The 25,680-nt window shown below is 42.6% G+C and overlaps 1 protein-coding gene across 1 annotated transcript in view; it reads right to left on the bottom strand.

The window, feature by feature from the left end:
• The window catches only part of LOC110529519 (heparan sulfate glucosamine 3-O-sulfotransferase 5), a 92,751-nt gene extending 67,672 nt beyond the window's left edge, over window positions 1–25,079 (bottom strand). The window contains exon 1 of the mRNA XM_021611763.3: window positions 24,476–25,079. The gene's annotated coding sequence lies outside the window, so the exon portion shown is untranslated. The remainder of the gene's footprint in view (window positions 1–24,475) is intronic.
• Between the last annotated feature and the right edge of the window lie 601 nt (window positions 25,080–25,680).

The following is a 25,680-nucleotide window of genomic DNA, read 5'->3' as shown; positions in this document are numbered from 1 at the left end:
AGCAGGCAATATTAACCAGGTGAAATTATGTCACTTCTCTTGCATTCATTGTACAAAGAGTCAGGGTATATGCAACAGTTTGGGCCGCCTGGCTCATTGCGAACTAATTTGCCAGAATTTGCCAGAATTGTACGTAATTATGACATAACATTGAAGGTTGTGCAATGTAACAGCAATATTTAGACTTAGGGATGCCACCCGTTAGATAAAATACGGAACGGTTCCGTATTTCACTGAAAGAATAAACGTTTTGTTTTCGAAATTATAGTTTCCGGATTCGACCATATTAATGACCTAAGGCTCGTATTTCTGTGTGTTAATATGTTATAATTAAGTCTATGATTTGATAGAGCAGTCTGACTGAGCGATGGTAGGCGCCGACAGAGATGGCCGCCTCGCTTCGCGTTCCTAGGAAACTATGCAGTTTTTTGTTTTTTTACGTGTTATTTCTTACATTAGTACCCCAGGTCATCTTAGGTTTCATTACATACAGTCGAGAAGAACTACTGAATATAAGATCAGCATCAACTCACCATCAGTACTACCAAGAATATGTTTTTCGCGACGCGGATCCTGTGTTCTGCCTTACAAACAGGACAACGGAGTGGATTCCATGCAGCGACCCAAAAAAAAAACCACTCCGAAAAAGAGGGAAACGAGGCCGCCTTCTGGTCAGACTCCGGAGACGGGCACACCGTGCACCACTCCCTAGCATTCTTCTTGCCAATGTCCAGTCTCTTGACAACAAGGTTGATGAAATCCGAGCAAGGGTAGCATTCAAGAGGGACATCAGAGACTGTAACGTTCTTTGCTTCACGGAAACGTGGCTCACTGGAGAGACTCTATCCGAAGCGGTGCAGCCGACGGGTTTTTCCACGCATCGCGCAGACAGAAACAAACATCTTTCTGGTAAGAAGAGGGGCGGGGGCGTATGCTTCATGGTTAACGAGACGTGGTGTGGCCACAACAACATACAGGAACTCAGGTCCTTCTGTTCACCTGATTTAGAATTCCTCACAATCAAATGTCGACCGCATTATCTACCAAGGGAATTCTCTTCGATTATAATCACAGCCGTATATATTCCCCCCCAAGCAGACACATCGATGGCTCTGAACGAACTTTATTTGACTCTTTGCAAACTGGAATCCATATATCCTGAGGCTGCATTAGTTGTAGCTGGGGATTTTAACAAGGCTAATCTGAAAACAAGACTCCCTAAATTTTATCAGCATATCGATTGCGCAACCAGGGGTGGAAAGACCTTGGATCATTGTTACTCTAACTTCCGCGACGCATATAAGGCCCTGCCCCGCCCCCCTTTCGGAAAAGCTGACCACGACTCCATTTTGTTGATCCCTGCCTACAGACAGAAACTAAAACAAGAGGCTCCCACGCTGAGGTCTGTCCAACGCAGGTCCGACCAAGCTGACTCCACACTCCAAGACTGCTTCCACCACGTGGACTGGGACATGTTTCGTATTGCGTCAGACAACAACATTGACGAATACGCTGATTCGGTGTGTGAGTTCATTAGAACATGCGTTGAAGATGTCGTTCCCATAGCAACGATTAAAACATTCCCTAACCAGAAACCGTGGATTGATGGCAGCATTCGCGTGAAACTGAAAGCGCGAACCACTGCTTTTAATCAGGGCAAGGTGTCTGGTAACATGACCGAATACAAACAGTGCAGCTATTCCCTCCGCAAGGCTATCAAACAAGCTAAGCGTCAGTACAGAGACAAAGTAGAATCTCAATTCAACGGCTCAGACACAAGAGGCATGTGGCAGGGTCTACAGTCAATCACGGACGTGGATGGAACAGGATGTCCTGCTCCCAGGCAGACTAAATAACTTTTTTGCCCGCTTTGAGGACAATACAGTGCCACTGACACGGCCTGCAACGAAAACATGCGGTCTCTCCTTCACTGCAGCCGAGGTGAGTAAGACATTTAAACGTGTTAACCCTCGCAAGGCTGCAGGCCCAGACGGCATCCCCAGCCGCGCCCTCAGAGCATGCGCAGACCAGCTGGCCGGTGTGTTTACGGACATATTCAATCAATCCCTATACCAGTCTGCTGTTCCCACATGCTTCAAGAGGGCCACCATTGTTCCTGTTCCCAAGAAAGCTAAGGTAACTGAGCTAAACGACTACCGCCCCGTAGCACTCACTTCCGTCATCATGAAGTGCTTTGAGAGACTAGTCAAGGACCATATCACCTCCACCCTACCTGACACCCTAGACCCACTCCAATTTGCTTACCGCCCAAATAGGTCCACAGACGATGCAATCTCAACCACACTGCACACCGCCCTAACCCATCTGGACAAGAGGAATACCTATGTGAGAATGCTGTTCATTGACTACAGCTCGGCATTCAACACCATAGTACCCTCCAAGCTCGTCATCAAGCTCGAGACCCTGGGTCTCGACCCCGCCCTGTGCAACTGGGTACTGGACTTCCTGACGGGCCGCCCCCAGGTGGTGAGGGTAGGCAACAACATCTCCTCCCCGCTGATCCTCAACACTGGGGCCCCACAAGGGTGCGTTCTGAGCCCTCTCCTGTACTCCCTGTTCACCCACGACTGCGTGGCCACGCACGCCTCCAACTCAATCATCAAGTTTGCGGACGACACAACAGTGGTAGGCTTGATTACCAACAACAACGAGACGGCCTACAGGGAGGAGGTGAGGGCCCTCGGAGTGTGGTGTCAGGAAAATAACCTCACACTCAAAGTCAACAAAACTAAGGAGATGATTGTGGACTTCAGGAAACAGCAGAGGGAACACCCCCCTATCCACATCGATGGAACAGTAGTGGAGAGGGTAGCAAGTTTTAAGTTCCTCGGCATACACATCACAGACAAACTGAATTGGTCCACTCACACAGACAGCATTGTGAAGAAGGCGCAGCTGCGCCTCTTGAACCTCAGGAGGCTGAAGAAATTCGGCTTGTCACCAAAAGCACTCACAAACTTCTACAGATGCACAATCGAGAGCATCCTGGCGGGCTGTATCACCGCCTGGTACGGCAACTGCTCCGCCCTCAACCGTAAGGCTCTCCAGAGGGTGGTGAGGTCTGCACAACGCATCACCGGGGGCAAACTACCTGCCCTCCAGGACACCTACACCACCCGATGTCACAGGAAGGCCATAAAGATCATCAAGGACATCAACCACCCGAGCCACTGCTTGTTCACCCCGCTATCATCCAGAAGGCGAGGTCAGTACAGGTGCATCAAAGCTGGGACCGAGAGACTGAAAAACAGCTTCTATCTCAAGGCCATCAGACTGTTAAACAGCCACCACTAACATTGAGTGGCTGCTGCCAACACACTGACACTGACTCAACTCCAGCCACTTTAATAATGGGAATTGATGGGAAATGATGTAAATATATCACTAGCCACTTTAAACAATGCTACCTTATATAATGTTACTTACCCTACATTATTCATCTCATATGCATACGTATATACTGTACTCTATATCATCGACTGTATCCTTATGTAATACATGTATCACTAGCCACTTTAACTATGCCACTTTGTTTACATACTCATCTCATATGTATATACTGTACTCGATACCATCTACTGTATCTTGCCTATGCTGCTCTGTACATCACTCATTCATATATCCTTATGTACATATTCTTTATCCCCTTACACTGTGTACAAGACAGTAGTTTTGGAATTGTTAGTTAGATTACTTGTTGGTTATTACTGCATTGTCGGAACTAGAAGCACAAGCATTTCGCTACACTCGCATTAACATCTGCTAACCATGTGTATGTGACAAATAAAATTTGATTTGATTTGATTTAGGCACCAGCAGGCTCATAAGCATTCATTCAAACAGCACTTTCGTGCGTTTTGCCAGCAGCTCTTCACAATTCTTCAAGCATTGCGCTGTTTATGATTTCAAGCCTATCAACTCCCGAGATTAGGCTGGTGTAACCGATGTGAAATTGCTAGCTAGTTAGTGGGGTGAGCGCTAATAGCGTTTCAAACGTCTTTCGCTCTGAGACTTGGAGTAGTTGTTCCTCTTGCTCTGCATGGGTAACGCTGCTTCGAGGGTGGCTGTTGTCGATGTGTTCCTGGTTCGAGCCCAGGTAGCGGCGAGGAGAGGGATGGAAGCTATACTGTTACACTGGCAATACTAAAGTGCCTATAAGAACATCCAATAGTCAAACGTATATGAAGTACAAATCGTATAGAGAGAAATAGTCCTATAACTCCTATAATAACTACAACCTAAAACTTCTTACCTGGGAATATTGAAGACTCATGTTAAAAGGAACCACCAGCTTTCATATGTTCTCATGTTCTGAGCAAGGAACTTAAACGTTAGCTTTCTTACATAGCACATATTGCACTTTTACTTTCTTCTCCAACACTTTGTTTTTGAATTATTTAAACCAAATTCAACATGTTTCATTATTTATTTGAGGCTAAATTGATTTCATTGATGTATTATATTAAGTTAAAATACGTGTTCATTCAGTATTGTTGTAATTGTCATATTACAAATACATTTTTAAAATCGGCCGATTATTCGGTATCAGCTTTTTTTGGTCCTCCAATAATCAGAATCGGTATTGGCGTTGAAAAATCATAATCGGTCGACCTCTAGTGGAGGCTGTTATATCAGCAAAGGGGAGACCGACCAACTCCATATAAATGCCAATAATTTTGAAATGAGATGTTCGACGAGTAGGTGTCCACATACTTTTGGTCAAGTAGTGTATGAAAAGATGAATTGCCATAATGTAAATGAGTCATTGAACACTGTTCACTTAAATAATTTTTACATAATGTTTATTGCTCTGAAATCGTTTCATGCATGTAATATTAGCATCCCTGCAACATTATTTTGTTGAAATGTAATTTGATTTCTGAGAAATTAAGCTAATTGATTACTCACTTTATATGTACAGTTGAAGTCGGAAGTTTACATATACCTCAGACAACTACATTTAATCTCAGTTTTTCACAATTCCTGACATTTAATCCTAGTAATAATAGTAGAGAGAATGATTTATTTCAGCTTTTATTTTTTTTCACATTCCCAGAGTGTCAGAAGTTTACATACACTCAATTAGTATTCGGTAGCATTGCCATTAAATTGTTTAACTTGGGTCAAACGTTTCGGGTAGCCTTCCACAAGCTTCCCACAATAAGTTGGGTGAATTTTGGCCCATTCCTCCTGACAGAGCTGGTGTAACTGAGTCAGGTTTGTAGGCCTCCTTGCTCACACACGCTTTTTCAGTTCTGCCCACACATTTTCTATGGGATTGAGGTCAGGGCTTTGTGATGTCTACTCCAATAACTTGATTTTTGTTGTCCTTAAGCCATTTTGCCACAACTTTGGAAGTATGCTTGGGGTCATTGTCAATTTGGAAGACCCATAACTTCCTGACTGATATCTTGAGATGTTGCTTCAATATATCCACATAATGTTCCTGCCTCATGATGCCATCTATTTTGTGAAGTGCACCAGTCCTTCCTGCAGCAAAGCACCCCCACAACATGATGCTGCCAACCTGTGCTTCACAGTTGGGATGGTGTTCTTCAGCTTGCAAGCCTCCCCATTTTTCCTACAAACATAACATTGGTCATTATGGCCAAACAGTTCTAATTTTCAGACCAGATGACATTTCTTCAAAAAGTATGATCTTTGTCCCCATGTGCAGTTGCAAACCGTAGTCTGGCTTTTATACGGCGGTTTTGGAGCAGTGGCTTCTTCCTTGCTGAGCGGCCTTTCAGGTTATGTCGATATGGGATTCATTTTACTGACGTCATAGATACTTTTGTATCTGTTTCCTCCAGCACCTTCACAAGGTCCTTCGCTGTTGTTCTGGGATTGATTTGCACTTTTCGCACCAAAGTACGTTCATCTCTAGGAGATAGAACGTGTCTCCTTCCTGAGCGGTATGACGGCTGCGTGGTCCCATGGTGTTTATAATTGAGTACTATTGTTTGTACAGATGAACGTGGTACCTTCAGACGTTTGGAAATTGCTCCCAAGGATGAACCAGACTTGTGGAGGTCTATATTTATTTTACTGAGGTCTTGGCTGATTTCTTTTGATTTTCCCATGATGTCAAGCAAAGAGGCACTGAGTTTGAAGGTAGGCCTTGAAATACATCCACATGTACACCTCCAATTGACTCAAATTATGTCAATTAGCCTATCAGAAGCTCCTAATGCCATGACATTGTTTTCTGGATTTTTCCAAGCTGTTTAAAGGCACAGTCAACTTAGTGCATGTAAACTTCTGACCCACTGGAATTGTGATACAGTGAATTATACGTGAAATAATCTGTCTGTAAACAATTGTTGGAAAAATGACTTGTGTCCTACACAAAGTAGATGTCCTAACCAACTTGCCAAAACTATAGTTTGTTAACAAGAAATTTGTGGAGTGGTTGAAAAACAAGTTTTAATGACTCCAACCTAAGTGTATGTGAACTTCCGACTTCAACTGTACATGCTGTCTTCGGGACATAGCTCATCCTATCTATCTACTGTTATACATACATTTTCCTACTTATATACTGTCCATACTGTCTATACACACCACATATTTATATTCCGGACTCCGACATTCGTCGTTCTTTTTCTTTTTTTTTCATCTTTTGAAATTAGTTGTGTGTTAGTATTTTTACTGTTAGACATTTACTGCACTGCTGGTGCTAGAAACACAAGCATTTCGCTGTGCCTGTTTTAACATATGCTAATCTCTGTGTACATGATTTGATATGACATGAATACTATTGCACTGTACTGTATATATTTAGACTGTCTTTTCAGTGTTTTGAACTACATTTCAAGCAAGATCTGTCTTCTCCTGATTTCCCTGAGGAGATCCAATTAGCTTGTTTTCTCTCCACTTTGATCACTTGAGCTGAGATGTAGCAAAATGAAGTCATTCCCAACTGATGTGTTATCTTATTTGTCTCTAAGCGCAAAAACACCAGAAGAGTCTCTGGGTTGTCATTGTATAACTAGACCCATGACAATTCCACACATATATGTCCAAAATGATTGGCACCCTTGATAAAGATGAGCAAAAAATGATGTAGAAAATAAATAACACACATACTGATCTATATTGTATGCAAAAGAAATTGGGGAAATTATTTTATTTTATACTAACACAATTGCTCAGAGAACTATTTGATCACTGATTTAATATCTAGTTTTATAATGAGTCATTCTGAACATTTCTTCCTGCCAACTCTAAAATGATTCTGCATTTTTGCATGAACATCACACAGTTGGAGTTGGTCTAGACATAGATACAGGCAAAGTAACAAGCACAGTGGTAAACTTGGCTTCGCTGGCTCCGAGCCCACCTAGTAAACAGAATCAGGAAAATAACATTTGTCTCTCAGACCTCAGTGCTCGGTGTAGACTGTAGAGGGTAGAGAGAACCCCCTCTAAAGTAAATTTATAGTCTCACTCCAAGGCTGCCATGTGCTCCAAGAGCAAGTCACATCCATAATGCAGACAGGGTAGAGGAAAGGAGCCATGCATAAAATAAGCAGAGCCTTCTTGATGGCAGTGCTTCCTGACCTGAGGTGGCTCCATTTGGCATGGCCGCCACTCACTGTTGAGGCGGTGATAATTGTAGATGGCTGAAATCATTGACCAGGAGGGCCTCTAAATGGCATCTACAGGCCGAAGGATGAATGGTTAAGGGTAAGCAAGCCTGATTGATACCGCACACACAGCTCTGCAATAACATGGACAATCTGCTCCAAGATGACCGCAAGGCAAAGTGCACACAAGCAGTAATCCAGTCCCGTGTGATGATCAAGTTTCCAGGAGTATCGTTTTCCTTACACCGTGTTGAGTACAGTGACTCAGGTGTTGTGAGTAAAGCAAAAACAACTGTTTTTTTTTTACTTCTTTCAGCATGAAATTGTTTTGTCAGGGGGAGGAGAGAAAGGGAATTTTACCCCAAAGAGGTCCCCAGTGAAATTTCTTGACTGTGAGATTAATAAACCATGAAGAAATCATTAATAAGTCATGCTCTGCTGTGTTGACAAATAATGAAGAGTGCATCAGCTGGGGCCACAGAGTAAATTAAATCACACACTCAGCCAAAAGTCATGTAACAGCCAAGGCAACAGCTATTCCCACGAAGCAGCCCTTTCTGTGCATGCTGTGTGCTGTGATGCATCACTAGTTAAGAAACCCAGCAGAAAATGAAAGCTCAGGTGGGTTAGAAGTGTAGAAGTGCGGACGGCTCTATTTCAGTTGTTATTGTGATGGCTGGAAGGTGAACATAGTTTCTCTGAGGCACAGCACCACAGTGACCTGTCAATGCTCAACAGAGAGACATAACTCTTCAGCTATCACATGAGAGGTTGTTGATAGGAACCGATGACATCAAAATGAATACTTTTTCCGGTAAAATGGAATACAAGAGACATTGACTTCAATGTGGAGGGCCCTGAGATCTATGGATTGTTATTGTCCATTGATACATCCTGTGTAATAAGATCCTGTCAGTTGCTCCCTCCCAAGTCCCAATGCTAAGCTATGAACCTTGGAAATAATATTGAGTGGATTTGACTTCATAAAACATGGCCACTTTAATATATTTTTTAATAGGATTCTGCGGTTTTTACGGAGGCTCATCTAACCATGGCCACTGTTACCATGGTTTATTTACAGCGGGTATAAACATGCATTCCAATGATTAGAGCTCATATAAACTCTGCCTCATAACCCGACTGTTGATAGTCATCTATTTTCTTTGAGTTGCAGATACTGTACAATAATATCATGTCTAAACTTTTCATGGCTTTATCATGTCTAGACAGAGCTGTATAATGCATATCGCATCGCAATGGGTTTATTTACAACTTTTTCCCCTTGCCTTGGGCTCATAGTGCAGAACTGTTTGACAGGATATATTACACATATAGTATGTAGATGTAGAGTTTTGCCTTGGCCATGTCTTCCTAGCCACAGCTCTGGAAATGTGTTTGACCCCACACAGGGTGGCCTGCATCAATCTTCCCCAACGTATGACACTTCCGTCCTCACTGACCACGCACGCAACAGCCGGCCATTATATTCATGGCTTGTTATCAATAATCTCTTGTTCCGTGAAATGGTGTTAAAAGGACACCACCGATCCCACAAATCACAGAGCAGCAAATCCATTTAGACACAGAGCCACGTCTATTGGATTTAATTCTGCTGAACCAATACTACGATGCAGCGTTTGACTGATAAGAACAACGGCATACCTTGGAAATAAATCTATCTATTTGCACAAATGAGTAGCACTGCTTATGCACTACTTGGGAACTGCTCAGGGACATATTTGAATTGAATAAATACACCTAATATCTGTCAAATGACAAGCATGAGGGATAATTGAGACACAGATCTATTCACTCGCAGACTCGCAATCATGGAATTATTCAGACCAAAAGCAAATATGTATCTTCACTCTAGTAAAAGTGTTCATAGTTGAGTCTGAGTGATAGCTTTCCCTGCTCCTTGGGCTGAATCAGCACCATAGACAGCAACTCCGCAGACTCCTTCACTCAGCCCTGCTCTGCTCTCATCTATAGATCCTGTACTACGAAGCCCTGGGGCTGAGGATACTGTAGCCTGCCCTACACAATCTAGGAGGGAGGTCTGTCCCATAGAAATATCATTGCATTATAGTTCTGTGGTCTGTCTATGCCACTGGTTGCATTGGTAATGGTTCCAACACATTAGCTGTCGATGTCTAACACTTGAATGTAAATATATGTATTCAATAGTATTTAAAGGAACACCCCAGAGGAAGTTGCCACCACTATTTAGATGCAATTTCCTGTCCTATAGAGAAAATGCATGTTTAGGTTTCACCTCTAAAGAATGATGAAGGCTACTGATACATATTCACAAATTGGGTTTGGGGAATTTCCACGTGGAGTTGATAAACATCAACAAATAAGGCACTGACAGCTGTCAGTGTAGCTAGCTAGCATGCTGACATTATCTAGCTACCTAGCTAATGTTATCTGTTATTGCTGGGTTTTTTTTTAACTACACCGTATTCAAAAGATTAGCCAGCTGGCTCAACAGCTGGTTCTGGAGCTGGATTAGTCATGCGTATTGATTTAGAGAGAATCACTAAATCAAATCTACTCACTCTTATTTTTACTATTTTCTATATTGTAGAAGTGTGTGCAAAGCTGTCATCAAGGCAAAGGGTGGCTATTCGAAGAATCTCAAATAGAATTTTTTTTGATTTGTTTAACACTTTTTTTGGTTACTACATGATTCCATATATGTTATTTCATAGTTTTGATGTCTTCACTATTATTCTACAATGTAGGAAAATAGTAAAAATAAAGAAAAATCCATGAATGAGTAGGTGTTCTAAAACTTTTGACCGGTAGTGTATATATGTACATCTACTGACCTAGACAGTAGCTAGAGCTCCAGAATGGATGACCTCGCTCGCTGCAACCCCCAGTCCATCTCCCCCCGGTCCGTGTCCATACCCCCCTCCCTTACTCCCACCCTACATCCTCCTCATCTCCGTTGCACCTTGCGATGCAGAGGCTGCACCTAATCTTGGAAGACGCTCAGCTGTCCGCTGCTTAATGGAAGTGGCTGTCGGAGATGGAGAGCACCTATGACCTGCAAATGCATTTGTTGACCCTGAGGTCATCAGCTCCGGTGCTCAACGCAAACTGTTATTCTCAAGGCCTTTTTGTCTGCTGCCTCAGCTTTTACCCCCCACCACCTACCACATCATCCAAAACGCAGAGAGAAACATGGAAGAATGAATAATACATCCCAGTTCATGCATGTATTGTGTTCATATGAACTCAACACTGCATGTGTAAGTAGCAGAGTCTAGGGTAAGTAGTGAAGCAATTGAATGAACCTAAAGCTTGAACAGTGTACTTTTCTTCTACTGTAGTTACATTGTTGTGTTGGTTACAGTGTTTTGGTACATTAGCATTAGGTCAGATTTCTGCATATAATATAATTAGTACAGCAAATTTAAAAGACAACCCAGCAAACGTGATGTTGTCTGCAGCGGAAAGGGCCAAACTGGATGGCTGATACAGTGTTGTGGAGTAAACAGAGAAACAGAAAGTCAACAGAACCGCTTTGAAGACTAAAAGACCATCAACACTTACAATTGAGACCTCTGGGATATTACACAGCTCAGGAAAACGCCATTTGAGAGAGAGAGAGAGAGAGAGAGAGAGAGAGAGAGAGAGAGAGAGAGACTGGATACAACCATGGAACATGCTTACAATGTGTGAGCACAGAGATGTCGAAACAAAAATGACTAAAAACGGAATTATTTTCAGTAAGCTTAAGAAGCAGGTTATGCAGCAGGCAAGGCTGCAGCTCTGAGAGGATAAAAACCTGTAGGTTACATCCCGGAGGATGTACTGTACCTTGACTTGTGCCAAGCTCCACTTGAACCTCATTCTATCCGTGACAAAAAATGTAATGATGGATTGTGTGTGCATCTGAGAGAGCAGAGGAGTGCAAGAGGTGCACTGGAACAGTTTCAGCAAATGTTACACACTAATATTACCAAATTGAATACTGCATTTGAGTGTGGTTATTTCCACTTTATTAGGAGACACAACAAAAAAAATACAAAAAATAAAGCTAGCCATGAAACAACCCTGCACATTAATACTTGAGCACATGCACCAAAAAGTAGAGGGAAGGGGAGTATTTGTAATTGTGGGATCTGACATTGAAACGCATTAGGTGAGTCTTGTTTTAATTTAGATTTTTTATTTAACCTTTATTTAACTGGCAAGGGCAAGGGCACTGCACTCTCAGGCCTGGAGAGGGCTCAGACACAAAACTTTACGTTTGGCCGAGTGAGAACATGAGTTTCTAAGCAAAAGTGACAGTTTTTGCTTTCAGGATGATTTTAATATTTCAAAAAGCCAACAGTGTCAGAGTACTTTAAGTCGAGGTCCCTGATAGTTCTGCTTGAGGGTAATGATCTTATGATAGTAATATTGTTTGCTGTAGCAAGGCATTTCCATCAAAAAGGACCCTTGAGCACCAACATGGGAAGTTCATAGGAGCATATCAAATTGGGTGTCAAATGAAAGTTACAGTAAGAGTCCATATTTTGGGGAAATTAAGGCATACAGTATATACATTTTCAACCATTTTCCATCTTACAAATTAGGCATAAGTAAAGGCTTTGGTTTCTGGATAAACAGATAGAAAAGGGATCTTAGAAAACATCTACCAGAAAAAGCCTTAAAAGGTATCAGAAATACACTAAGTGTGCAAAACATTAGGAACATCTGCTGTTTCCATGGCATAGACAAACCAGGGGAATGCAGGTGAACGCTATGATCCCTTATTGATGTCACCTGTTAAATCCACTTCAATCAGTGTAGATGAAGGGGAGGAGACAGGTTAAAGAAGGATTTTTAAGCCTTGAGACAATTGAGACATGTATTGCGTATGTGTGCCATTTTGAATGGGCAACACAAAATATTGAAGTGCCTTTGAATGGGGTATGGTAGTAGGTGCCAGGCGCACCGGTTTATGTCAAGAACTGCAACGCTGCTGAGTTTTTCACGCTCAACAGTTTCCCGTGTGTATGGTCCACCACCCAAAGGACATCCAGTCTACTCAACACAACTGTGAGAAGCATTGGAGTCAACATAGGCCAGCATCCCTGTGGAAAGCTTTCTTCACCTTGTGGAAAGGATTCTTAATGTTTTGTACACTCAGTGTACATCAACACACAATAATGTTGACGTAAAAACCACTGACAACTAATATCAACACATATTTAGTTTTGGATCAATTATTTACCTTCTGTAAGAAGCAGTAACTTTTGCCTTGTAAGTCCATTACCAAAAACCCACATATCTTTAAGATATTTTCTCATTTCTGTTCCTCATGAGGGGGGAGGATAATGACAGTTCACAGAAGGACCAAGTAATTAGTGCTGAGGATCGGTTATTTTTCGTTCTTAAACAAAAGGCACTGAATTGGTGGAACGACCCACTACCTTCTACAAACACGTCACTAAAATCTAGGATACTTGTTTAGTCTATGTTAAACCATTATGCTCCATAACATAGTTAGAACATAGTTGTTCTAACATAGTTAATCAGATGCCAGTAAGAGTTGAGTTAAGATGATCTAGCAGCTCTTCCTTCACCTGTCGGCCTTAAGAAAGGGCCTGCAGTCTATTGCATTAACCTAATGTTGAATATCTTATTCAAATGCACGTAACAGATTGCATTGTCTATTCAAAACAGTGTCCTCAACAGCATCATTCTCTTATTGTTCTCTAATTATTATTGGTGGTAGGGCAGCACTGGAGTCAGGGCCGTCAAACTAAAGGACAATGCTGGTGTTCTGACTGACTATTTTAGGGCTTTGACGTGGGCGAGCACTGGGTGTCACTCAGCCTATGTGCCCTACTCCGTGGGCTAATTGATGACTAAAGGAATGCTGTAGCCTCCTAGCTCTGCTATGTGAGACCAATTGAATATTAATGGGATTTTGCTGTTTTGACAGCAGAAACTTTCCAGTTTCACAGCCTTTATGGCCTCTGACATGTCTCTTTTTAACGCCCCTCGGGCTGCAACAGGGTGACCTGAATACGCAATCAGACACAAGACTGTCCTGAGAATATAATAAAGTTATGAGGAGAGGAGTCTGCCCTCTCAGAGATTCAGGGAGTAAACTGGCTATGAAATGAATCCATTTTAGAGGAGCTGGTAGACTGATATTCTGAAACCATGTAAACTTGATCCTCGTGTTTGTTATGCTGCCTGCAAGCAAAACACAAATCAATCAAATGTAATCGTTGATCCACATAAGCACTGGAGATCAAACATGAAGGTTTTGTCATGGTTTAAGTGATCAACGTTCTTATGCATTAGGAAAAGATGTTCACATGAATCAAAGCAGTCCTGGGTCAACTTCTTTCCCAGAACATAGTTTAAATGGGCAGCAGGGTGTTCTAACTGGTTTCCTGTGAGAAGTCAGACGTGCCCAGGAGACATCCAGACCATTTCTACCTAAAACCTTTCTTGGTTGGTTCTCTTGAATTAGTCAGCTTGCTATTAGATGAAAGTTACGCAGCCTCCAGCTCCCCCCCCAGTTCCACTGCTTTAACACACCCAGACAGGGTGGCCAGCACTGACAAGAATATCCCATAGCCCTTTTCCTCTTCCTCCTCTTCCTCCTCCTCTCTAAAAATATACAGCAAGTCAGTAGAATTCAACATAGAACTTTAAGACTCTTTACATTCCATGTGGCCTACATGAAGTCAAAAGATGTCTCGAGTGATGACGGGCTGAAAAGAAGCACTTTGCCTTGTGGTTACACAGTTCTGTCCTACACAACCTCGTTACATTCAATTATTAATGTATATAAACCCTTAGCCTGACCGGAGGCCCTCGGCATTACATCTACAACTGTGACTGCACATTCCCAACACAACCTACAGTACAGTCAACTTGGGGAAAATACCACACCGTAAGAATTAAAAAAGCATGTGCTCCCCTATTAATTCCAATAAATTATTATCCTGTCAGTTTCACACCAGTATTTTATTTCACTAGTTTCACCGAATCATTCATCTCTTTTAGTGAGAAAAACCAATAAAAAATGACAACTATAAACTTACACAACCTTAGATCTGCTCTGCTCCATATTTCTTCTCTACTGGTATCAGTGTGAAGGCTATCTGGGTAATTGTGTTTTGCCTGCTGTTCTTCTTTTCTAAGTGCATCTGCTTAGACCTCAATTACAAGGGGCCATCTCTATAAGAAAGGGAGGTAATTGAATACGGTGTGGGTCATCCCATTTATTAGTATGACTCATCATTAACACTCTGGCAACAGAGATCGATACAACGTAAGTGAAAAAAGGACTTGAAAACAAGGCTCAAACAGCAACTAAGCACTCCATCAGATAAATGCCGCCCATAACTCAGAGTGGGTAGACTAGAGAGAGAGAGAGAGAGAGATTTTTCTCTGTCCGAGGGCCGGTTAGATTACTCCTCATCAGCATCACTCTCCAGTGGCTCAGCCAGATCTGACTGACATCAAGCACTGCAGACTCCATGTCCCTGTCTCTCCATTCATCTCTGTATGTTTCAGGTTCACCTCTCCTGGCCGCCAGTAGCAGTATGTCCAAGATGGCAGATTCCTAGATGTTTCAGTCTGTGGATGCAAACTCAGGGTTGAGGGTTAAATCAGAGGAGACTGTGTACAGAATTTGTATCTCAATACTATTTGACTTGAATCAAGTTGTCAACCCATCCATTTTCATTTGCCTGGATCCATCTAAGAGGCTTGTCTAACTGTCATATCGCAGGCAATTTCCTGTTGAAAAGTGGAAATATTAAACTCAAAATACTCCGGGGCTTGGAACCGATGCCGCTGTATGACTGCCTCTGAAAGACTCTTGCCTCGGTACAAAATTGTCAAAGCCAATCTTTTTGCAAGAAATAGCCTCAGCAATCCTAGCTAAGCCGAAAGAACCCAGTGGAGAAACTGGGTCCACGGTACACACTATGCTCGCTCTGCCAACACTGCTAAGTATTCATGCTTATTGTTTCTGTCCCTGGACGCTGAAGACTTTGAATCTTTAAAATGATACAGGGCAGTAAAACTTGTAGCACTCCATCCACAAGCCCTACAGGGGATGCATAGCTCTCCCAAAGACATGGGGTTGCCATGGCAACTCTGAGAGCACCTCCCTATAAAACGTGTAATTGATAGCGGTGAATAGCAGCTCAAAATGAATCACGCTTCTCTATCACTTTGTGTTGTATTCTACTGTCAGACAAATCAAATCTGTATCCCCGTAACTCTGTGCTCCTATGTGGCCCAAGTTAGGAGAGTACTCTATCACTACATAAAAAAAACTGACAGACTTGTCTAGACGTCCTAAAAAATATCAAATCATCTTCGCCAAGAATGGGATGTTGTTTCACTAGCATAAATCACCAAAAATAATCTCAAGTCTATATACTGTAGTAAACACTAAACCAGACATATGACTTGGTGGTATTGTTTGTGATGCCACTTGTAAGGTAACATTACAGAATATATTAGTTCTCATATCTTGTTCTCAGCAGAGTGAATTGAAGAAGAGAAATTAGGTCCCTTCTCTCTCTCTCTGTCCTTTTCCCCCTCATTCTTGGCAGACATGGGGGCCAGGAAGGTGATTTCTGTGAAATTGATGAACCTGACTCTCATTTAGTTATGTATACCATTAGTCAACCAAGCTTCAACCGTGTATATTGTTTACGGTCAAGACTTCAGCAGCGACGCACTAATGCAAAAGAAAACAAGAAAACGCTGAACCCTGACGCAACTCGACACGCCACAGAGGAGAAGGGAAAAAAACACCGCAACCTCTGTCTGTCTGTGAAGTGATGAGTGAGTGCTCTGCAGTCAGACAACAAACAAATATTGCTCTCATCATTTTTGTCAACAGAGAGGTCAGGCTGGAGAATGATACCCTGGACACAGCCGGAGAGGAAGGCAGATCAGATAAAACTTGATGTTTATCAATTGATTCACAAGCGTGAGACTTTATGAAGCTTTGAAGGGGGAAGGGGAGATTGTAATATCTTCCCCAGAATCTTTTTTTGTGTTGCCAGATCTATGCCAGAATTAAACATTCATTTAAAACTACATCTTACAAGAGACACTTTATGTATAACATTTGAACGATCTTGAATGATCTGATCTTGTGTTTGTATTCAGCCAGTGGCCAATATGGTCAGTCAACAGTCAATCACTTGTGTCATATGATTGAAAGCTGTGGAAAGAGCTGGACAGAGACACACAAGGGATGACTGACATGCATAGAGGAGATTATGCCTGTTATTAGGAATGTTGACCTTCTCTCTGCAGCTTTCTGCATTGGGTCTTCCATGGGACTGAACATACAGTGCATAACAGTGCACACATTCCTCCACTCAGGTCACTCACTATTCCTAATGGAAGCCCTGCTACAGGTGCGCTATCATGGCTTAGCCTACAACAGAGACTGGGTGGGGTAAGTAATGAACAGCGAGAGCTTGCAACAGGGACGATGAGGAACACGGGAGGGAACGAGGTCGTAGGCATCACTCACAGAAGGAGTCATCGTCATTATTTATGCATTCCAAAGTCATTTACACACAGTACAGAGCACTGGTAGTAAATATGGATCCATGATAGGGGTAATTCCCTGCATTTTCATTCAACGGCTTTAAAACCACAAGCACCACAGAGGGAGAGCTATCACTTTCATTGTTCATCCAAACACAAACGAAAAAAGATACAATTCCTGATCTACCCTGCGACTGATTCGAAAACCTGTAGCAAAAGCTCCTCAACATATCACCAATACTATGGCATGCATTTTTGTATTTCTAATTAAACCATGCTTATATCATATGTGAAATAAAAATGTGTGTTTGAAAGAGAAGCTCAATTGGAAAAAAGAAAAGGAGAATCAGAAGCACAAACTCTAATGTAAGGATTCCAATGGTAAACCCGTGAGAAGGGCGTCTAAATTGCTTCAGATGAATCCTGAGAATGAAACCCATATGCCCAAAGGATGTGGATTGTGATATTGTTTTGGAAGGTGCTAGTACGCACCGCTGTCCTTCAGACGTTACACAGCCAGACCTCCACAAATCATTACTGGGAGGTATAACAGAGCACACTTGATCAGACCCAAGAGGAACAGAATGCAAGGGAAGAGCAGATCGGTCTGTGAATAATGATCACAGTCACCTTAGCTATAACTCACCAGCCACAGGTAGATAGATGACTTAGATAGGGGTGTCAGCACAGAGGACTGACACATTTTTTACATGATATGCAGCAGGTTTTAACACCTTTGCCCATCTCTTCTCTTTCTCTAATTGCATTCATTGCAAGCAAGCAATTCATCTCAGTTGTTGTTCTGAAGACACAATGGATTATTATGGATCAGAAATGATGACACTGCTTCATAAGGGCATGCTTCTACTGTGTATGTTTTTAATGGTTTATCTTGTATACTAAATACATTAAATTAGTGCTTCTGCACCCAAACGTGAATAAAATGTAACATAACTATCTTGGGTTTTGAGAGATGGAGAAAATGTATTCACCATAAAGTACACTGTAAACTCTGAGTGACATGTTACTTACTCTCTCTCTCTCTCTCTCTCTCTCTCTCTCTCTCTCTCTCTCTCTCTCTCTCTCTCTCTCTCTCTCTCTCTCTCTCTCTCTCTCTCTCTCTCTCTCTCTCTCTCTCTATATATATATATATATATATATATATATATATATATATATATATATATTTCCTGGGAGTTTTACAGTGCTTGGCAAGCTCTCTAGCCAGGCCTGTTGTTTCATCAGCCAGTAGCAGGACACCTCATTTTTTACCTCCAGAAGGTCAACAGAGACTGGCCTGTATTCAGCTTTCAGCTTCCTGCCTGGGAACCCTGCTGCAGCCCTACCCAGCGGGAATCATTAAGATCAATACAACAATATGGTGCCCTGGCTGCCTCCCACTGTTTGCCATTATGGCATTTATTATCTCAAATTAGGCTTTCAACAATTCAGCAGCCCTTAGTTCATCCCTGTGGTGTACTGTTGCCTATGTGGGGTGGAAGGTGAGTGGAGAGGGGAAAGACACAGTTTACAGTTTCTGCTGAGAAGGAGAAGGATATCAAGCTCTCTAGTGAAGTCTACTGGTGCCCATGTTTTATTTTAATTAGATTTATTTCACCTTTATTTAACCAGGTAGGCTAGTTGAGAACAAGTTCTCATTTACAACTGCGACCTGGCCAAGATAAAGCAAAGCAGTGCGACAAAAACCACAACACAGAGTTACCCATGAACAAACGTACAATCAATAACACATTTTTTTTTTAAATAGAAAAAACTATGTAAAGTGTGTGCAAATGTAGAAGAGTAGGGAGGTAAGGCAATAAATAGGCCCTAGAGGCGAAAATAATTACAATTGAGCATTAATACTAGAGTGATTGATGTGCAGATGATGATGTGCAAGTAAAGATACTGGGTTGCAAAAGAGCAAGAGGGTAAGTAATAATATGGGGATGGGTGTGCTATTTACAGATTGGCTGTGTATAGGTACAGCGATCGGTAAGCTGCTCTGACAGCTGATGCTTCAAGTTAGAGAGGGAGATATAAGACTCCAGCTTCAGTGATTTTTGCATTTTGTTCAGGTCATTGGCAGCAGAGAACTTGAAGGAAAGGCGGCCAAAGGAAGTGTTGGCTTTGGGGATGACCAGTGCAATATACCTGCTGGATCGTGTGCTATGGGTGGGTGTTGCTATGGTGACCAGTGAGCTGAGATAAGGTGGGGCTTTACCTAGCAAAAACTTATAGATGACCTGGAGCCAGTGGGTTTGGCAACGGATATGCAGTGAGGGCCAGCCAACGAGAGCATATAGATCGCAGTGGTGGGTAGTATATGGGGCTGTGGTGATAAAACGGATGGCATTGTGATAGACTACATTCAGTTTGCTGAGTAGAGTGTTGGGGGCTATTTTGTAAATGAAATTGCCAAAGTCAAGGATCGGTAGGATAGTCAGTTTTATGAGGGTATGTTTGGCGGTATTAGCGAAGGAGGCTTTGTTGTGAAATAGGAGGCAGATTCTAGATTTAATTTTGAATTAGAGATGCTTAATGTGAGTCTGGAAGGAGAGTTTACAGTCTAACCAGACACCTAGGTATTTGTTGTTGTCCACATATTCTAAGTCAGAACCATCCGGAGTAGTGATGCTAGTCGGGCGAGAGGGTGCGGGCAGCGATCGGGTGAAGAGCATGCACTTAGTTTTACTAGCATTCAAAAGCAGTTGGAAGCCACAGAAAGTGTTGTATGGCGTTGAAGCTCGTTTAGAGGTTTGTTAGCACAGTGTCCAAAGAAGGGCCAGAAGTATACAGAATGGTGTCGTCTGCGTAGAGGTGGATCAGAGAATCACCAGCAACAAGAGCGACATCATTGATATATACAGAGAAAAGAGGCGGCCCGAGAATTGAACCCTGTGGCACCCCCATATAATCTGCCACCGGTCCGGAGAATGGGTCCTCCGATTTGACACACTGAACTCTATCTGAGAAGTAGTTGGTGAACCAGGCGAGGCAGTCATTTGAGAAGCCAAGCCTATTGAGTCTGCCAATAAGAATGTGGTGATTGACAGAGTCAAAAGCCTTGGCCAGGCCGATGAAGGCGGCTGCACTGTCTTTTATCAATGGCGGCTATGATATTGTTTAGGACCATGAGCGTGGCTGAGGTGCACCCATGTTCAAGACTGAGCTGGAGAACACAGAGGCAGGTGGCTTAAGGTAGTTATGCCGTTGTCTTTTTACCCATGTTGAACATCCAATAACATGGTACTGCAATGTGTAGATACTAACGTGGTTCATTCTGCCATTGCACATTATTCAGTATTGGTCTGTGTGGTTTATGTCTTTGTTTACACAGACTGTTATAGATGAGGTTGGACACTTAACTAATTGCAAAATACCTATTATAAATGCAGAATAATGATGACAGGCCAATCTACACTGCAAAAAGCATCTGTAGACAGTAATGAAACTAAATCACCACAGAGAAATGAGCGGAAGACACAAAGAGATAAAAACGAACACAGAACAAAGAGCCTACACATAGGAAATGAAAGAGAGTGGAGGCTGTGAGACAAAGAGAGAGAGAGCGAGAGAGAGAGAGAGAGAGAGAGAGAGAGAGAATCTGTTGATGTTATCCATTATTTGGTTGTATTGTTACATATCAAATCGAAATCAATTCAAAATCCAATTGTATTTGTCACATGCGCAGAATACAACTTGTGTACACTTTACTGTGAAATGCTTGCTTACGATCCCTTCCCAACAATGCAGAGTTTAAAGATAAAAAATAAAATACTAACGCAGGAGGAATAAAATAAAAAACACAAGAAAGGAGCTATAGTATATACAGTGAGTACCGGTAACAGATGTACAGAAGTAAGAGGTAGTTGAGGTACATATTTACAGTACATGAAGGCAGGGCAAAGTGACTAGGCATCAGGATAGATAATAACGTGTGTGTGTGTGTGTGTGTGTGTGTGTGTGTGTGTGTGTGTGTGTGTGTGTGTGTGTGTGTGTGTGTGTGTGTGTGTGTGTGTATAATGTGTATGTATGTATGTGTGTTTGCATTGTGTTGGTCGGTCTGGTATCACTTAAAACTCATGAATTTCATTGGCACAGGAAAAATATGACTGGATAGCACATAGCAAACTTAGGGTGCAATACAACCAGCACTTTCCTGTCTAAATAATGCCTTGGTCTCCATCCTTCAAAAGAGAACACAGAGAAACCTCAAGAGTAAACCTGTGAACCAACACAATGCAAACACACATACATACATACACATTACACACACAAGGTTTTACTGCTAACCTACAAAGCATTACATGGGCTTGCTACTACCTATCTCTCTGATTTGGTCCTGCCGTACATACCTACACGTACGCTACGGTCACAAGACGCAGGCCTCCTAATTGTCCCTAGAATTTCTAAGCAAACAGCTGGAGGCAGGGCTTTCTCCTATAGAGCTCCATTTTTATGGAACGGTCTGCCTACCCATGTCAGAGACGCAAACTCGGTCTCAACCTTTAAGTATTTACTGAAGACTCATCTCTTCAGTGGGTCATATGATTGAGTGTAGTCTGGCCCAGGAGTGGGAAGGTGAACGGAAAGGCTCTGGAGCAACGAACCGCCCTTGCTGTCTCTGCCTGGCCGGTTCCCCTCTTTCCACTGGGATTCTCTGCCTCTAACCCTATTACAGGGGCTGAGTCACTGGCTTACTGGGGCTCTCTTATGCCGTCCCTGGAGGGGGAGCGTCACCTGAGTGGGTTGATTCACTGATGTGGTCATCCTGTCTGGGACATCCTGTCAACCCCTTGGGTTGTGCCGTGGCGGAGGTCTTTGTGGGCTATACTCAGCCTTGTCTCAGGATGGTAAGTTGGTGGCTGAAGATATCCCTCTAGTGTGGGAGCTGTGCTTTGGCAAAGTGGGTGGGGTTATATCCTTCCTGTTTGGCCCTGTCCGGGGGTGTCCTCGGATGGGGCCACAGTGTCTCCTGACCCCTCCTGTCTCAGCCTCCAGTATTTATGCTGCAGTAGTTTGTGTCGGGGGGGGGGGGGGGGGCTAGGGTCAGTTTGTTATATCTGGAGTACTTCTCCTGTCCTATTCGGTGTCCTGTGTGAATCTAAGTGTGTGTTCTCTAATTCTCTCTCTCTCTCTCTTTCTTTCTCTCTCTCGGAGGACCTGAGCCCTAGGACCATGCCCCAGGACTACCTGACATGATGACTCCTTGTTGTCCCCAGTCCACCTGGCCGTGCTGCTGCTCCAGTTTCAACTGACCTGAGCCCTAGGACCATGCCCCAGGACTACCTGACATGATGACTCCTTGTTGTCCCCAGTCCACCTGACCATGCTGCTGCTCCAGTTTCAACTGTTCTGCCTGATTATTATTCGACCATGCTAGTCATTTATGAACATTTGAACATCTTGGCCATGTTCTGTTATAATCTCCACCCGGCACAGCCAGAAGAGGACTGGCCACCCCACATAGCCTGGTTCCTCTCTAGGTTTCTTCCTAGGTTTTGGCCTTTCTAGGGAGTTTTTCCTAGCCACCGTGCTTCTACACCTGCATTGCTTGCTGTTTGGGGTTTTAGGCTGGGTTTCTGTACAGCACTTTGAGATATCAGCTGATGTACGAAGGGCTATATAAATAAATTTGATTTGATTTGATTTGAATGATACATTAAAATACACTAGCTCTTGTGTTTATAAAGCAAAGACCCTCTTCAATCTACCTACCCAATCACTAGAAGCCCAGACCTGTTTAAGATCTGAAAATGTCTGACATGGGAGCTCTATTTGCACATCAGAGTAATCAGGTTCTATTGATTTTAATTTGCTGGATGAAAGTGAAAACTTTGAGAACAGGTCTAAGAAAATACAGTACATGACCAAAAGTATGTGGACACCTGTTCTTCGAACATCTCACTCGAAAATCATGGGCATTAATATGGATTTGGTCCCCCCTTTGCTGCTATGACAGCCTCCATCCACTCTTCTGGGAAGGCTTTCCACTAGATGTTGGAACATTGCTGCGGGGACATGCTTCCATTCAGCCACAAGAGCATTAGTGAGTTCAGGCACTGATGTTGGGCGATTAGGCCTGGCTCGCAGTTGGCATTCCAATTCACCCCAAAGGCGTTCGATGGGATTGAGGTCAGGGCTCTCTCATTTCATGAAGTTCCCGACGAAACAGTTATTGTGCTGACTTTGCTTCCAGAGTCAGTTTGGAACTCAGTAGTGAATGTTGCAACGGAAAACAGGTGATTTTTACGCGCTGCACGGTCCCGTTCTGTGAGCTTGTGTAGCTTACCACTTCGCGGCTGAGCTGTTGTTGCTCCTAGACGTTTCCACTTCACAATGACAGCATTTACAGTTCACCGGGGCAGCTCTAGCAGGGCAGAAATTTGACGAACTGACTTGTTGGAAATGTGGTATCCTATGACGGTGCCACGTTGAAAGTCAATGTGCGCTTCAGTTAGGCCACTCTACTGGTAATGTTTGTCTATGGAGATTGCATGGCGGTGTGCTCGATTTTATACACCTGTCAGCAATGGGTGTGGCTGAAATCCACTCATTTTAAGGGGTGTCAACATACTTTTCTTCATATAGTGTATTACAGTACATCCTAAAAAGCAATCTGTAGGTGAATGTATCTCAAAAGCTATCTCTATATGATGTTTTGTTTTATCATCAACAATTTTTATGAACTGCCTGTGTAATGCATTTAGTGATCTCTATCACTCCCATAGTACGGTATATACTAAAACATGCTATAAGAATTCATAAAGCAATTTACAGCAAATAACAGCATAAACACATACTGTAGAGGCTGTGCATGTTTATAATACATCAACTATAAGCAGGTGATAAAGTGTTACAAATGAATTTAGTGGAAATATATTTGAAATTCTGGAGGTTATTACATGGTTATTAGATGGAGATATAGTATACTTTGTGTCCAATACAGAAGTTAGTTTAACTGTGAACTGAAAGGCGACAAAAAGAAAACCTTTGTTTGTTTGTTTATACATATTATATTATTAAATCATGGGCAAAAATAATGGTGTCTAGAAGGTCAATTTGAGCTCTGTCCTGACAGGTGGAATTATGGAGGAAAATGCAAAGGCCTATTATTTCTATGAACTAAGTTACTTTGGGATGAAAACTTAAAATTAGTCAATACAGCCTATGCTTCCTTCTAGTTACCTGTCTAAATGCCTTAGTGACGAATTAGTCGGTAGAAAACAGCCTAGTCAGGACCCAGCGCTGTACCGACATTGTGAAACGCACGACACGTCTAGAAAAATGTTTTGAACCAACAAAATGTTACTGTACCTGTACGGCATCCTCCTCGGGACACGGCTATCCTCTCAGCAGCGAAATGCACAAAAACTGACGCAGTAGAGGTCAGAAAGCGCCTACACATAATCAACTTCCCGCAGGCTAGAGCAGGTGCTTCTCCGTCTCAAGCACCAACACACACTGCCGGAAGAGTTGTCCCGGAGCGAGTCGTCTAGAAAATGTTCTGGTCGGCTGTTTTCATATGCTCTCAAAGTATTCTAAACAATCATCTCGATGGTTCCAGACTGTCACCAGTCTTGGCGATAAGAAGACAGGTGTAAATCTGCTAAATTAGTGGGATATTAATGGTGTTGGTGAATCTCAGAGCTGTCCCGCGGAAATGTTAGATCTGCATTAAAGTACGTCCACTCCTGTTCTCTCTGGTTTTAGGGGACCTTGAACAAATACTGTGCTGTTGGAATATGCGCGTTCAAGCTTTTGAGTTCCAAATACAATAGGATCGCCCCCCACCACAGACCTCGACCAGTAGCAGCAGACTTCTGACGGACGACTGATGTTGATAGTTTGGGCGTGTTTCTTGGAGAAGAAAGGTGGATGCGGAAAAGACATGCAGCTCAGCTCAGACAAGAAAAGTGATGGTCGGAGCTAGTGCAATAAGTTTCTTGTGAAGTAGGCTACTGCAACTTCCATGATCAAATGTGAATCAAATTAGCCTACCATAAAAACACATGTGGTCCTTTATATAAAAATCCTCAACTATGTAGAATGTAAATAAATCATAACCAGGGCAAATTGTGTGTGCTATTGACAAGGAGAAGTCCTTAAATATCCATAAAACCAATAGTACCACTTAATATTTGAAAGACTTTCCAGGGGCTTCATGCTTGCCACTGTCATGACATTACATAATAGGACAATTAGCAGATAACTCATATCATCAGCTCTACTGAGAATGCCCTAGATAATTTGGCACTGAAGTCGGTATTTGATAAAGATGCATCCAAAGCATACCTTTGGACGCAGTGCCACAAATATCAATTAGTACATTAGAAGATGATCAACCTCCTAATACAGTTGTATATCGTAATATCGATAACGAGGCTTCTCAGTCACTAGGCTAGTTTGGTCACAAAAGCTATTTGAAGAACTAGTCTGGATGTGTAGCATTCACAGCTGCCAGATGGTCATACGTTAGATTTTTTAATTATTCAGTCATCCCAGAGCAGATTGAATCTGTC

The sequence above is a fragment of the Oncorhynchus mykiss genome, chromosome 8 (assembly GCF_057628025.1).
Source record: "Oncorhynchus mykiss isolate SJ-2025 chromosome 8, ASM5762802v1, whole genome shotgun sequence".
Lineage (NCBI taxonomy): Eukaryota > Metazoa > Chordata > Actinopteri > Salmoniformes > Salmonidae > Oncorhynchus > Oncorhynchus mykiss.
This window is presented reverse-complemented; position numbering and strand designations above follow the sequence as displayed.